A 13,059-nucleotide genomic window follows, 5' to 3' on the forward strand; every position below is an offset into this window, starting at 1 on the left:
ACCCAGTAGTCCGGAAACAGTAATGGCGTATACAGGCAAGCTAAAACTATCTATCGCTTTGCGAAGCATGCGTAAGCTTGTGGTTATCGTCATCTAACCTTACGTTATTAGGATCCCTAAAATCTGCCACGAGCAAACCCAAGTCTAAGCTACGCAGGTAAAGGCGAAATCTACTACTGGCTGCCATTTCGTCGGGTCACAGAAGAGCTGAATTTCGTTAACGTTTTGGAAATGAAATAACTCGGTTCTTCATGAAAAACGCAGGCGAGAGGCGAGCATGTACGGTTTTAAAGTAGAGACATGAAACCTGTGGCTGACGCAGTGACGCCATTTTCTTCCCGAGTCTTGGTTGGCGCAGGCGTGGCTCAAAAAACATGGCGCGCACATTACCGTCTACAACACAGACACTTTGCCATCCAGCATACCTCACGGAAAGTCTTTCCGTGCGGTGATGTACGTGCATACACACTATTCGGTCGGTAAGGTATTACCGTCCTTACGACGTGGTAGTGCGGCACTGGTAATTCTTTCTACGCTAAAAAATGATCCGTCTTTCTGTAAAAACTGCGAAATTTTTGTAGCCATCGCTGTCCCTCTCGTTACAGTTGCGAAGCCGCCACTGGCACTGTTGCGAAGCCGCCACTGGCACTGTTATATTAATTTGTTATTACAGCTGCTTTGCCAACGTATTGATTGTCATCTTTAGTGTCCATACCACCGCCTTTGTCGTCTTCGTCGTTGCCAGTAGGCCGACTACCTGGTTTCCAAGTGTCGCCTTAATTTTTCTTTTGAATGGTCTTTTAAATCATTCTGAAGACCAAAAGAAAAACAGTAGTCTAACTGTGTCAGGAAAAAATAACAGTGCAGCTGAAAAAAGAAAGGTAATAGTTTTATAACAACCAGAATAATATAGGCATCCACTCGCCAGAGTCGTGTTTTTATTGTACTTTGTTGCCATTCTAGGTATCAAAAGTTTATTAATGACCTGTTTCTCACTCTGTAGAAAAAGGACAGTGTCCAAAAATATGGCTTTTTTGCAAGAAATGTACTTGTGGGTCGCCCATTCGCTCTGTTCAGCACTTGAAATTAGGGCAGCACCACGGAAAATGCGGATGTCTGTGCGTATTGTCCATATGGCAACGATTTGGGTTCTTTGGAGGGACGCAACTGAAAAAGAAAAACATATTTAGTTCTAGTTTATTGTTGTTACTTGTTTGTTGCTCAAAAGAAAACACATCCCGTAGGGCCATCCACAGGAACACCTGACTTGTATTCAAGCCTCAGTAACTTTCATTACCATTTTATTTATAGTGTGGAAAACATTGTGCCCTATGTGATATCCTTGGCTTATTGCTATAATGGAAGAGGAGCCTGGCCAGATTATTGGGAACTTTTTTACCGCGAGACTTCGAACAGTAATGCTCGGTTTTCCTTAGCAGTGCAATAAACTAACATTGGACATTTGCATTAATTTAAAGTAACGACAGGTAAAAAGAAAATGGTGCCTACTTCTACCTATCTACACAATACAAAATAGTTCGTTTAGGAATCCTGCATATTGATCAATACGTTACGATGTGTCAGAAGTTGAAACATAAGAAGTATCACGAAAACATAACTATGAATACTGGAACAATATTTAAGCATTTTATCATTGGGGGTATTACGAAAACAAGACCAGTAATTTTCTTTGCTATAAAGGAAACAAATTATTTTCAAGAAACTCAGCCTGTGTCCACTATTCAATTGGTTCAGTGCTTCGCATATTTCTTCCACAAGAAAAGTACGCGCAAATGATTCTTTCAGCGAAAATTTAACAAATAGCAGCTTCGCTCACGTCAAGAAAACATTTTGTTGGCAAAACTATTTCTTATGCAGCATATATTTATTGTTTTATCATGAAAGTGTTTTTGTTTTATGCCGTGATCCACCATCAACTTCTTGTAAAGGGTGTGACGGCGCGAACACGTAAAATACGCTCTCTTGACAGGGATGGCGCGCCATCTACGAGCGGTGAAGCGAAGTACTGCATCATGACACAAAGGAGCACCGACAGTGAGTGGTTCGGTAGTCTCAGAGCAGCGGAGGCTCCAACGCGGTGTAGCCTGGTGTAGGCGTTGTAGGCCTTCTACACTATTACACCTCGTGGCCTACGGCGCGCAGCTTAAAGATGAATCAGTTGTACTTACACGGTGCCTGCTGCGTCGCTTTTCACGTCACCAACTAAGAAAACTGCTGCACTAAGCGGCACAGAAAGGCAACGACGTCGACGGGCGAATCTCGCTTTGGTCGAGCGAGAGACCCACCAGCGTGAAGCAGAACGTCTTCCCACGTTCGAAGCGCGCGCTCTAAAATCTACCACTCACATTCATGAAGCTGAGCGCGTCGCAAATCAACCGGCTGGCCAAGGCAATACGGAGCCGGACCAAAATGTTCCTACCTTCGCCGAAGCCACTCCGCCGCAGGACGCCCATCGCCAACAGGTCGCTGCGTCCCAAGCAAACCTGCAACACGCTCACCCACCCACAAATTGTGCAACATTCGCTGCAGCGGACCATGAGTTCACGATTGGCGGTCGGCACCTACAGCTCCAGCTAAAGTGTCAGGTCACTCTTAAGTACACATTAGTAGAATTTGACCATTCTCTGGCGCGGCATTCGTAGTCTTATGTATGCAGTCACAGAAGCACTTCTTGCACGCCACAGAGTAAAAATGTGGCTATACTTACTATTGCATTGTCACAGTTCTGTTTGTAGCATGACATGTGAATCCCAGGCAAGGACTCGTTAAGTTGAGAGTGTATCCATCATCAATTATGTAGTAAGCGCTCATATAGCATTTGCCTGCGAAGACAGGATTATAGGGACCTAATAAAATTCACAGTTGCTCACTACTGGCTTATATGTCATGCATTCTTGGTCCTAGAATATAGCACAGGTATACAGTTTCACTCTAGAGAGCTCGGGAACTTCGGCGGGATTTGTTCAAGCTTGCGCATAGTCTTCAAGACAATTACGCTTTTTCCAGGTCGAAAGTTTCTCGCATACATCACATTTGCTGCGTCCTGCGAAGCTGTCCCTCGTGAATAGAATCCTTACTATAATCTCTATACCTCAATTTATGCATTTGGAGAGGTCACTGAGTTTCCATTCAATGCAGTTTTTACCTCATTTACTGTTACAAACCGTTGATTATTGTCTTATGGATTACACAACCTATGAAACCACAGTTAATCACTCAACTTGAGCTATAAAATACAGTAAAATTTCGTATTCACGTGGGATGGTAAGTACAGATAAAAAAGAAACGCTACGGAGACGAGGCTGAGAGCGAAGAAAACCAGACTACGTAGAGGAAAAAAATGCCATGCGTTCGGACTGTCATTAATCGATGCTAAAATTTTTCAAGAGACGAAGCGCAAACAGTGACAGCACAGTAGGAAGGAACAAAGACAGGACAAGGCGCTTCCTGTCTTTGTTCCTTCCTAAACATTGCTGTATCCCTTCCCGTCGTATCCTCATTGCGCAGTCCTTAAATGGTGTACTCTTAAACACAGATGGAATTGTCACGCTAGTAAGAGTAAAAAAACTGTTATTTGATCACATACTAAACTAAAGACTGAAGCGTTTCCATGTTCACCATGTTGTATAAACCCGTATGAAGTCCACACATCTTACCATCGTTTGTGGCTCTCAAGACAACAGTAAGGCGATTGACCTTTATTATTAAGCCCAGACATTATTGACTGAATTGCTTATTTTTATTGCTTTATTCAGTCACTTATATAAGGTCAAAGCGCAACTTGTCTTGAGTTCCTGTTTTCTCAATGATATCACCATAGTCTTGAGAGTTTGATTTGCCGTTCTGACTACATTTGTTACGACCATTTTGCCTCCTTCGTGAACCTTTCCTGTTTGCTCATTCCTTTTTGTGGCGGCGTACTTTTTTAAATCACAAGACAATGTATTTCCGCAAAGACGCGGTTAAGAAGAAAAATTAAATGACCACGCCAACCGCTGCCAAAACTGCATCTGCCGTTCGAGACGAGCCATCGAGACCAGTGTTAGGCCCTAAATCAGCGATCTTGTTTTCCGCCGGTATGTTTGCGCCACATGACGTTTTCCTATTTCCTCAATGTCACTCAAAGTCCGCAGTCGAGTCGCACGTAATAATATCAGCCAGTTATCAGCATCAGTTACAATGATATTGCTCTCGAGACACGTGCTCGTCTCCATGGCTGTCGAAGAGCGTGTTCTTATGTTCCATGCATCAGGTGCACATTACAGCAGATGGTGGTAAAAATTTATTATGTGTCCTGCACTATATCATGTCTATTTCTTCAAATCGTGGTCTTTCCACGTAAAACTCCATAATTTAAATATACTTTTTTTTAGACCGTGCTTCGTGAAATAAAGAAAACTTGAAAAGTGCCGCGCCGACGACATAAAGGACAGAGAAAAACAGCACAAGTCGGCGAACAACCAAAAGAAAGATTCCCATCCTATCGCTGCTTGTTATGGCTTCTGAAGCATCGGAAGCACCGCGAGGAATCTTAGTTTGGTATGCGCTTATGTGGTGTGTAATGTTTTGAGATCAGCTGTGCATTATTTATTGTGTCTGAAGGTTGTCAGCGGTACTGACATCGATAAAGGCAGTTTATGCAGTAATTTCTATACACGTGCAAAATATGTACATTTTAGTGACTATAACAGTGATCATACGTGGCTGTTTATAACAACAAACATTCAGGTGCATAAGTTAAGGTAATTTTGAAAACAAGGGGCGCCTATGTTTCGTACCTGCGTATACGATGGCTCGTAAAGTAATTTCCTCAAGATGGCCCACTATTAGTCCGCCAGTGCAATCTCGTGTACAAGCGCACAAGAGAACCACAAAAAACGCCGTTGCAAGGCAATTCATCGTCGCTGAAAGCCGGGGGATCATCTTCGTTCTGCGAGCAGAGGACGTGGCCTAAACAGTATACCGCAAGTTAGTTTGATAAGCTTGGTAAATTGAGAAATTTTACAAATTGACATAGTATTTTCGCGTATGCAGAATTGTTCAGAGTAGCTTGAGATCATCGTGCATTGGAAAGAAAATAACAAAGAACATCCAAAAACTTTAGCTTTCAATGTTTTTTTATATGTTATTTATTCTTCGTGGTATGGTGCCCACATTATGCTTGTGGGGCTATATTTTCGTTTTCTATTGCGGCAGTACGTAAACGTAATCAACGGGAGTGAATTTGCGACAAAAGCGTTAACAAGTGGTTGGTGAAAATTTGACTGTCAAAAATATAACATAGCTCAAAGAAATGCAGTCTCCCCAACAATGAACAACAGATAAGTGCATAACCACTCAAAACCAAGCAGCTAAACAACGACAGAACATTCAGGTACGTTAAGAACAAGTCACTCGTATTGCTTGCTTGCTGTAAATATATTGTCGATTTTTTTCTTCGCTTGTGAGCGTATACTTATTAGTTCTCACTCACATAGGCACATTCACCCCCGTGTAAGTCATTCGCTATATTCTGAGAGCATCAGTTAAGTTTAGCCATGATACAATAATATTCATATGCATTAAACGACAATGCGAACAAAATTATGTAATCGGCCACTGTGTGTAGCGAGGTCACATATCTTTCTTGCAACTTGTTCAGTTGCACAGTCAGTCAAAACTAACTAAAGAGCTACACAAAAGCAAAATGTAATGACCGCGATCTGTAGTTGCCAACACAACACAAATCGCGGCGGATGGAGCTGGGGATCACGCGGACGCCGACTGCGATGTCGAGGAATTTCCAGCAACGTATAGAGAGGTGCTTGGCCACTATAAGAAAGAACGAAGAAAATATCCACGACCCAGGTCCCAGGCGGTCGACCTGAGACGGTTGCAGACGGGCACTTTCACCAACCCCTACCACCTGCACCGCCTGTCGCCCGCGCTGCACCCGTCGCCTGGCTGCCAGTGGTGCGAGCACGAACGGGTCGATATGGTCCATGTGCTTTGGGAATGCCAACGCCATGAGCAAGAAGGACAAGGAGGAAGCAAGAAGACAACATTAGGACCCTCTGAAGCGGGGCGCCTCAGTGACAGATGGCAAGCCGCCCTCCTGAGCGAGGCACTCGAAGACCAGGAGTGTGCCGTCCAACGGGCCAGGGCCGTTGTCGAGGATCTCGAAATATTTTCCTCGGGCGATGGACCCGTGGCAACCTAGCCCCGGACGCCAGCATTAATAACCGTTGCACAAATAAAGTTTATTCCTATCCTATCCTATCATCGAGTGAAGGCACAGCCACTCATGTTCACAATCATCATGCAGCTGCCAGGGATGTGGCGGTTGTTAACGCATCCGTCGAGCACTACTCGCGGCACGCCTCATCACTGCAGCGTTAAAAGACGCGCTTAGTTTCTAGGACACTGTCCCTGCTGCACAGCATCAGTTTCTTCGCGTGCGCGTGGCCATCTCGTATTCTCAGAATACCGACGTTAGAGCTTGAGGGTAACGTTATTTGACTACTAATCACCGTGAATGCTTTGCCCTTCCCGTAAAGGTGCCAGTTTTCTTTCAGCATATTTGTCCTGTGCGACGTGACACTCCCATGTGTTTTCTCAAAGAAGTTTAGTTGGCGCATAGGCGTGAGCGATGTATGCAGGCGCCTGCTGCTTAATACGCAAGCCAGGCGCTATGCGTTGGAGGCCCTGCGTCAATCCCACCACCGGACACACAATTTCGTTTTTTTTATGAGGGGGGGGGGGGTAGTCAGAACATCCACATGCTGTAGTCGAGCCGTAATAACGCCAGCCCTTGGACATTGCACTTCCCCCCCCCCCCCCGCGGCGCGGCCAGCCCTATCCCGCTGTGTCTGCTTTGGTAGAAAAAGGACGTCAGTTGCGTTCCACGCCGGCGCTTGGGCCCATCGATACAACATTCTTGTGACTCATCTACATAAATATGCAGCCACCTGCAGTACAAGCTGCAGATTTGCCGGCTAACTGCTTAGTGCTCTATCGAATTACGCGATGAAGCAAGAAACGCGACCAAAATATTGTAACTGCAACAACGCGCGCCTTCAAGCGTATCGTGCTTTTAGTCGAGCAAATAGCTTAGTTCAAGGGTTCGGATATTCACTTACAATGGCAATAATCGGTGATGGTTTCGCTACAATTTCGTTGAACAAAACAAATAAGAGTTACTGTGCAGAGGTAGTGGCGCATTTTATGCATTCCTTTAGGGAGCGCAACGCAGTGCCTTGGGCAAGAGGACCCAAACGTACCGAGAGGCAGCATACTTACCTTCAGATGGACAGGAAAGCGTCTTGGTAGGATGCAGACACTGCTTCGTTATATATACCGTGATAAAGTGCAGAGCGCTCCGCGCTAAGCTTGGTGTATCATCTGAGAGAATAGAGAGCATGACGTCCCTGTGAACGAGGGTCCACAATGGGGCTTGTTGGTAACGACTCTTGAATGGGTTTACCGTAGCGCGGTTAAAATAGAGGACGAAAGGACAGTAACTATGCCAGGCACAAGCACCGTGTGGGTTATTTTGTGTCTTCTTTTGTCCTGTCATTTAAACGCGCTACGATAGCCCTATTCAAGGTCCCTGTGAAACAGCAGCTCGAAATGCAACCGACTGTAGCATTGAGTTTGCGTACACGATCGGTGACGCAAGAAACAAGGTAGGTGGTTAAGTTAAGCTTCTCAAATCTTCCCCACGCGAAATTGGGGAGTTTGTTAAGATGCATCTTATTCAGGTGTATCTATATCCCTACTTATTCTCCAATTAATCTTTCTCGTCCAGAAAGAAACCCATATATTACGAAAAAGAAAAGGAAAACATACGCGGCTAGTCGTTTGAGCGCCAGGGTCGCCGACAGGCTGCGTGTAACGTAACAACCACTTTGACGAGGGGCGCTGCCACCGAGAAAGAGACAGGGCGGTCACAATTTGATATTCCTAATTTTGGTTTTCGCTATCAAAGACATGCACCGCCGTTTACGATATTCGGCAATGGAAAAAGTTGAGCGCAGCTCTGTACGTGTTTTCGTATCGCGGTATATTGGCTGGCGCGGATGGCCCGTCTCGCAGGGCATGTTGTGAAAGGAGCGAAGTGTTGCGCGACTGCCTCGCTAATGTGAAGATCGCGAGAGCCAGCGGGTGGGTGACGCGTAGGTGCGATTCACAGCAGCCGCCGCCGGCAGGCCTCCCAGATGATGCGCGCTAAATCTCCTCGGCAACTTGAAAGCAGATACAGTCTCCTCCCCGCGTTGCGTTCCTCCTCCATTTTGCTGCGCACGGCACGCTTTTTCTCCTTGGCTCGCGTGGACGGGCCGCCGCATTCGATGGATGCGCGGATTTTGGGCCAGTAGCGCGTCCCCATGGTGTAGAAAGTTTAGAGAAATGGTAATAACAGCGTCGAGGTTGCTAAAGATAAAGCTCATGAGGATGTTGGTCTCTTCTTAAAACCGAGTAAATGGGACATACCGATGTAAAAGGAATTTGGAGGCGTATTCTATAGTCCAGACATTTTTTTTTTTTGGCGCATGATAACATGCTTTACTTTGTGCATATGATTTAGTATTGCTTGTGGCACATCCCTCTCTGTGTTTGGCTTTATTTTTCTCGCCTGTGCGCGCATGTGGACCCCAGGCATTCTATTGAGCGTGTCTTCTTATAATGATTTAGTCGCGATTGCATCGCCCGTCCATGTGTCTGTCTTCTCAATTTGAAGGTGCACTGTAACAAATTGCACGCTTTATCTCACGCAAAACTTCAAGTTTAAGCGTGATGGGCATGTAAATGAGGCGCGGATGACGTTTGAAGCACGACGTGACCGAAAATAAGCGTGAAATTGCTTCATGTAAGCGTGAGGACAAGACTGCCTGCCATGGTTCTGTTTTGTGTGAGCGGAAGCGAGCCACCGTACGCATGAAAAACGCATCTCACACGCTTAACATCCTGCGGAGCATTCGCGCGAAAACTTTCCATCACGCTTATAAATATCCAAATAGGGGATCCATTATATATCACGTGATCTGCAGAGAGCGTCAGTGAGGGAGAACAACGCTCTGCGTCTTCTCGCTGCCCTGCAGAGAATGCGAAATTTTTCTTGGGGAGCCTGAAGGAGACCGTGGTGTTTTGAAGACTGTGCTTCGCCATTTTTGGTGTGGCTTTTTCGGTGAACTGCCACGATCGACGTTCGTTCGTTGCAGCACAGAGCTTCAGACCTAGTTGTCAGGGTTGGTTTGTATCGCCATGTTCACTTCTACAGTCATTCATGGCGTACAACGTGGGTCGTTGTGATGATGAGTTGGGATTTTTATGGCGCAGCAGCCGTGCAGACTATAATGCGCCAAGAACATGATTTTCGTATTAGCTTATTTGTTTAAATGCTGTAAAATGGTGTAAAAGGCCAGGTAAAATTATAAAACATGAAATGTGCTACAGTTCTTGTAGGATTCCTGTGGCTTTTAAAAAGTTAAAAGTATCTTCATGTGGGACCAGTGGCTCATCGCTCAATAAGAACATAGGATGGATCAGGATTCTTTTTTCGTAAAACATCTTAAAATATCTTTCCCTCCATTTTTCTAAGCCAGGACATGTTATTAAAATATGCAGCACGGTTAAAATTTCACCGCAGTGTTGGCATGTTGGTTGTGGTTTGTTATTAATTAAGTAACTATGTGTCAGCCTTGTGTGACCGATTCTTAAGCGACATAAAACAATCTCGTAAAATCTTTGTCTGTGGCGACAACTCTGCCATTCTTGTAGCATAGGTTTTATGCAATGAAGCTTGTTAAATTTTTCTTGATCCCACACTTTCTGCCAGTGTTTCTTAACTACTATTTTTAAAGTGGCTTTATAATCTTGCCAAGGTAGGCCAACATCATGTAGCTCCAAATCTTTGGTACGGACTGCCATAAAATCTGCTCTTTCATTACCGGGAATTCCTACGTGACTAGGAATCCAGCAGAAAGTGACGTTTAACGCTCTCTTGTGACATGTTGTGTATTGTTTTTTTATTTTCTTCAGTAGATTATTTCTAGATGGTAACCTAGATGCGAGAGCTTGAAGAGAGCTCAAGGAGTCGCTAAATATAACAGATTGGTTATTTCCTCTTTTCAGGATGTCTTCAAGAGCTAACGAAATGGCATAAAGTTCTGCAGTAAAGACAGTAGCCTGAGTTGGAAGTCTCATTTGTTTTTCAAATTGATTTGATGTCACTGCAGCGCCTACATTGTCATTGCTTTTTGATCCATCTGTAAAGTATTTCACGCAGAAATTATATTCTGATTCTATTTCTAAATATTCGCTTAGTAACGCCTCTCTTGGTGAAAATTGTTTTCTGTTTTTTGTTAACCTAAAGTCGCATTGCGCATGTTTCATCTCCCAAGGAGCAGAAGAAGGTTCATCTTGCAAGAACTTATTTCTTACGTCGAAACATAGGTCCGCATTCAGCTTTTGGTACCTGATGAAAAAGGAAGGAATGATTGCCGGTTTGTTGCTAAAATGTATTTCAAAGCGCAGCCTTGTAAATAGTCGTCTACAAGGATGCGTTGAACAGGACAGTACTCTCATTATGTACATGTTTCCAAGAAATAGTCTTCTGTGTTCCAAAGACAGCTGGCTGGTTTCTGCATACAAGCTTTGTACGGGAGACGTACGAAACGCGCCGGAACACAGCCGTAGTCCGAGGTGATGCACCGGATCAAGAACCTCTAATGCTGACTTTCGAGCTGAGCCGTACACAAAACATCCGTAGTCTAATTGTGACCGGACAACTGCATTGTATATGCGAAGCAGACATATTCTATCTGAACCCCATGATCGGTGGGATAGGAGCTTTATTAAATTTATGGATTTCAGAGATTTATGTTTTGCATAAGCGATGTGCGCTTTGAAGTTGAGTTTTTTGTCAAAGATCACACCAAGAAATTTGTGTTCGTTCTTTACTGTGATTTGTTGCCCTTTAATATGTAATGTTGGGTCCGGTGTGAGCCTTCGGTATTGACTGAAAGGAACGCATATTGTTTTTTCTGTGCAAAATTTAAAACCATTTTCGTTTGCCCATCGCACTATGGAGTTTACACCTAACTGCAGTTGGCGTTCGCAAGTAGCCATATTACAAGAGGAAAAACAAAGTTGAATGTCATCGACATACAAGGAATACATTAGGGAAGAAGGAATAACTGTACTTATCGAGTTGAGCTTCACTAAAAATAGTGTAACGCTCAATACTCCACCTTGCGGCACTCCATTCTTCTGTACAAAACAGTTGGAGAAAGTTGGGCCAAACATCACCTGAAAAGTTCTGTCCTCTAGATAGCTTTTGATTATACCAAGCATGTGCCCTTTTATTCCGTATCTGTTCAAGTCAATTAAAATCCCATGTCTCCATGTCGTATCATATGCTTTTGATAAGTGAAAGAAAACAGAGACGCAATGTTGCCTTTGGACGAAAAATTCACGGATTTTTGTTTCTAACCGGACTAATTGGTCGATTGTACTGCGATTGACTCTAAAGCCACACTGGTACTGATCAAGTAACCCGTTACTTTCCAAAAGGTGTACAAGCCGTTTGTTAACCATTCTTTCGAATGTTTTTCCTAAACAACTGGTTAAGGCAATGGGACGATAACTGTTCGGGTCAGAGCGTGCCTTTCCAGGTTTTAGAAATGGTAGAACAATCGCTTTCTTCCATGCTTTTGGAAAATAGCCTTCCGCCCACAACCTGTTGAAGAGGTGAAGGATTGTGTCGTACGTGTTCATGTGTAGGTGTCGCAGCATTTCGTAGTGTATGTTGTCCGGACCTGCTGAATGGCTCTTCCCTATATATATCGCATCGAAGAGTTCAGTTTTTGTGAAAGGACAGTTATATGGCTCAGTGCTGTTCAGTGATATCCGAAGATCTTTCTTTTCTGCAGTGGCCTTTATCTTAAGGAACTCGGGCGTGTAGTGAGCGTCACTCGAAATTTCAGCAAAGTGCTCGCCAAGTACATTTGCTTGGCCTTTAAGATCCCTTTCCTCGTCAAATATAGGGAGCGTGTATTCTGTATGAATACCGTCAATTTTTCTCACTTTCTCCCAGACTAATTTACTTGTTGTGTGACTGTTTATAGAGCTCACATATTTCACCCATGATGTCCTTTTTGCTATCCGTCTTTCCCTCCTAGCCTCACTGCGCTTTTGTTTAAAAAACAATAAATTTTCGAAAGTTGGGTACCTGTTTAGTCGAGACCATGCACAGTTTTGTTTCCTACGAGCTTTATCACATGCATCATTCCACCACGGTTTTGGTCTACGTGGCAGCTTCCCTTGTGAAAGTGGTATGGACTTTTCAGCTGCATGTAATATTTGTTTCGTTATCGCATCACATAAATCGTCAATATTGAGTGCGATGACATCATCAATCCTTATTTCGGAGCTTTCCAAAAAAAGAGACCAGTCTGCTTTACCCAGCTTCCATCTCTGTCTTCGTGCTGGCATTGTTGGAGGCGCGTCGATCGGCTTGAGTATAATAGGGTAGTGGTCGCTGCCACGTGGGTTTTCCCTCACGTCCCAAGTAAAAAACCCGGCAAGTGACGGCGTGCCACAGGAGAGGTCAATGCTTGAAGTAGATTGTGATTGAGCAATAAAATATGTTGGCTTTCCATCATTAAAAAGATACAAATTGCAGTTGTCTAAAAATTCTTCTACCATTTTTCCCCTTGCGTCAGTGTGGCTACTGCCCCAGATGTTATTATGAGCATTAAAATCACCCAATAAAAGGAAAGGTTCTGGAAGTTCTTCCACGAGATTTTCTAATTCTTTTCTTGTGATATTCTTACCTGGTGGTAAGTACAGGGAGCATACTGTTATTGTTTTTTCTATCTGAACCTTTACTGCAACAGCTTCTAGGTTGGTGTTAAGCTTCACTTCACGTACTGGGACTCCTTGAGCAACCACTATAGCGACTCCTCCGGATGCGACTGAAGACTGTTCCCTATCTTTTCGAAAGATGCCATATCGACGCAGAGGTTGTTTATGGCAACCTTTCAAATGAGTTTCTTGCAA

General features: G+C 44.1%; 1 long non-coding RNA gene across 1 annotated transcript; it reads right to left on the reverse strand.

Moving 5' to 3' along the window:
• Window positions 1-912: 912 nt before the first annotated feature.
• LOC142590953 (uncharacterized) lies at window positions 913-7,457 on the reverse strand. The gene is made up of 4 exons (XR_012830291.1): window positions 7,300-7,457; window positions 4,800-4,971; window positions 2,729-2,843; window positions 913-1,167 (listed from the first exon to the last, which is right to left on the reverse strand). It is a non-coding gene; the product is annotated as an uncharacterized LOC142590953 (long non-coding RNA).
• Between the last annotated feature and the right edge of the window lie 5,602 nt (window positions 7,458-13,059).

This window comes from Dermacentor variabilis, chromosome 8 (assembly GCF_050947875.1).
Source record: "Dermacentor variabilis isolate Ectoservices chromosome 8, ASM5094787v1, whole genome shotgun sequence".
Lineage (NCBI taxonomy): Eukaryota > Metazoa > Arthropoda > Arachnida > Ixodida > Ixodidae > Dermacentor > Dermacentor variabilis.